At 43.3% G+C, this 3,452-nt stretch overlaps 1 long non-coding RNA gene across 1 annotated transcript; it reads left to right on the top strand.

Moving 5' to 3' along the window:
- Positions 1 to 616: 616 nt before the first annotated feature.
- LOC125533796 lies at positions 617 to 2,975 on the top strand. The gene is made up of 2 exons (XR_007294359.1): positions 617 to 1,244; positions 2,644 to 2,975. It is a non-coding gene; the product is annotated as an uncharacterized LOC125533796 (long non-coding RNA).
- Positions 2,976 to 3,452: the final 477 nt, after the last annotated feature.

Here is a 3,452-nt window from a genome sequence, read left to right as displayed (position 1 = left end):
GAATTTTGAGTAATTTTTAGTACATTTGCAATGCAAATTGTGAATTATAATTTGCCAATACTTATTTGCTTTTAAGTTCTGAATTTTCCGTGTCAGTCTATCATTACATGATAGAATGATAAGCAATCTCTACTATTAAAGGAGAACCTGCGGTCGTCCTGATGGTTGAACCTACTACAACCATCCCTCACTACTGCCCCGCGCCTCGTGCGATCGATACTCAAAATTCGCAGGAAAAAGCCCCCACGTTTTATACGATGGAGAAAAAACTGAACGAACCCCATCCAGATGCTCGCACGTTCTCCACTTCTCCCTCGACCCGAAGTCCCGAACCACCCGGGCTCCCTCCTCTCATGCGAGCACCAGGCACCCTCCCTCTGTGCCTCGCCGCCGTGCTCTGCCCAACCGTAGCCGCCCTATCTCTCTACCCGATGCAGAAGATCCAGCAGGTGTCCATCGTCAAGGGCTTCGAACGCAGGGACAAGAGCCTCCTTGTCTCCTCTCCGTGCCGCCGAGAGAGGAGCTCCTTCCAGCAAACCTCAACAGCGCCGCCACGACCAAATCCTACCCTGCGGCCTCCCCACCACCACCATCCATGGCGACCGAGCTGGCCGACGCACGAGATCCGTCTACATCACCCTCTCCTACAAGACGCGGACTGCAGGGATGGGGCGGGGACATCACGCACACCCTGGGACGACCAGATCGAGCACGACCGCAGCGGAAGAGCCACCTCTGCCTCGTCGTGCAGGAGATGCCGCCTCTCTGTCATCATGGATTGAAGGAAGCGGCAGTGATGGTTGTTCCAGGTGGTCGGCATGCCATGGTTGTTCCGGATGCGGTGATGTTTGATTTTAAGTAGTGCTCACCTATTTTCTGTTTTTGTTCAGATTAGTATTTGAATCATCGACAAACCAGTCAATTGCTTGTTCTTTGGATCCTATAATGGCACACATTATGCATAACTTAACTGGCTCTGTATCGGATGTTTGATCTGAACTACTTACACACGAACATTGCAGGCCGAAGGTCAATATTATGACTAAACAGGCACGTGGACTCGGTCGTGAAGTTTATGCGGTATCACCATGTAATGCACATCTTCTGCATGCCGCTGGTCATGATGGTGCTTGCCAAGCATTGGACGACCATGAAGTACAACCTCAGCTCTCTCATGTTCATCAGCTCCATTGGGATGCCGGTCCGCTGATGTGAAGAACTACCTTGGTGCCAAGATGTTTCAGGTAATTGGCCAATTCTTGTGCAGTTTTTGTTGTTGTTTAACTGCGACTGGGGGCAGAATTAACTGTGTTGTTTAGAAGGGCTAAAGACTTTCCAGCGTCTTGTTGTTGTTCTTATGTAGGGCTTATATTTCTTGTCATTTCTCCAAATTCAATCATGTGCGATGCTTTTTTGTTCTTCATCCTTGTCCTTTGGTACAACCAATGGAGCTGCACCGGATGATCCAGAGGTGATCATTTTGGTCTGTGCACAGATGTCCTTCTGTTAGGTCTAATGGGACCTGCTTAATACATCAAACAACCACATGTTTTTCATTCTTTATGATGATTGATCCTTGTAATCTGCATTACATATAATATTTTATAAAGTTTTCTTCTCATAACCATTTTATGTGCATAATCGAAAACCAACCCTTAGTTAGTGGCACAAACACACTGACATCCAAAGAATGGATTGAGTGCTAGGAGAAGGGAGGTCCAAGACTCTGCGGTGTGTCCTTGGTGTAACTAGAGCGTTCTTTGGCCATGTTAGAGACTTAGTGATAGAGCAATAAATTATTTTGCTAGGATAATAAATTGTGTGTGAGGTTGTTCTTCTGGGTGATTTTAATCCCGATGTAGGAGTGTTCATAAAAGTGGAACTATGAGCTCTCATGCAATGTTTAGAAAAAATTGGGCTCCTTTGGGACTTCTGATGTATAACATTGCAAAAAAACATAATTGGGTATTAGTTGAATTGCTCGACTGTTGTGGTGGGAGGTTGCAGGCCATCTGAAATTAGTGACATTGGGAATGACTTTGGCAATTTGGCATACTTGGATAAAACTCATGAAATTTGGAGCAGGGCTGGGAATAGCAAAGTTTGGTGGACTTGGAGAAAAAATGGCAGATTCGGAAGGGGGGGGGGGGGGGGGGGGGGTGACAGCATATCAAAGTGACACCTCAACGACCGGAGTTGTAGCCCAGGGCTTGCCATAGCGTCATTTGTTTGCTCGTGGCAACGCACGGGCATTCAACTAGTTCAAATAAAATAGCAATAAAACTCCAAATAAAATTCATTTATTTTATTTTAATATTTTTCCTCCAATATTTCATTTATTTTGAAGAAGTTTATCTCCTCTCATATATTTTAATTTCGAAATATTTTCAGAGAGAAAAATCATTAAAACCAAAATGATCCTTGTTTCAATATTTGATAGAAATTCAAATATGAAAATCGTGAAATCCCCAATTCTCTCCGCGGGTCCTTGAGTTGCTTAGGATTTCGAGGATCGCGAAACGAAAATGCAATAAAATATGATATGCATGAATGACCTATGTATAACATTTCAAATTGAAAATTTGGGATGTTACAGTGCCCTTCTCTCGAATTTGACCCTTCCTAGTACTTTCTTGGTTTCAGGGCACTCTTGGTGGGCAGCATCTACAACGTCCTCTTATCCTCGCTTGCTGAATATGGGACTGGTCCTCTAGCCTGATAGTCACCAGTCCAGCACAACAATTCCTCCCCTCCTCATCGAAGCATGGAATAAGACAAATCTTGATTCATGTATAGAGTGACCGGCTCCTCTAGCCTGACAGTGTAGCCAATTGCCGGTTAGCTGAGTATCTGGTTATTTGAGTAGAACATCTATGTTTCTCCTCTTTATGTAGACCCGTTTAATTTGATATTACTCACAGAAAAATGTAAAATCATTGCCTACATTTCCGAAATTCATCTCATTTCGTGGTTTATTCTTCGAGGGCGTCCAGAACAGATGCATTACTTTTTCCATTTCTCCAGTACGTAGTTATATTTGCAAATGAACAACATTTTCTTTGTACGTATGCAAGCTTACTACTGCCCCCGGTTTGTTCTATTTAATTTTAAAGCATAATAGTTTTTGCATATTACTAATATTGACAACAAGAATGCTCAGGAATGATTTGAATTTCGTAGTATTATAAATCCATGTCTTCTTCCAGCAGGTAAGTATATACAATGGCTACAGTGGCATGTTAAAGTTCCACTAATTCAGATTATAAATTGTTGTGTTCTAACTATTATTCTGGTGCAAAGCTAATTTGGAAATAATGTGGAAGTCTTGCATGGGTGGTTTCAGGGTGCAAATCCCTAAAATTGTCGTTGGACGCGCTGCACCAAAACAATTTGATTCATTCATGTTACATGAGCGCTGCCATCTCTAACCACCCCTATGTCGTTTCTCCATG

This window comes from Triticum urartu, chromosome 2 (genome assembly GCF_003073215.2).
Source record: "Triticum urartu cultivar G1812 chromosome 2, Tu2.1, whole genome shotgun sequence".
Taxonomy (NCBI): Eukaryota; Viridiplantae; Streptophyta; class Magnoliopsida; order Poales; family Poaceae; genus Triticum; species Triticum urartu.
Note: the sequence above shows the minus strand (reverse complement) of the source record. Positions and strands in the feature narration are given on the sequence as shown.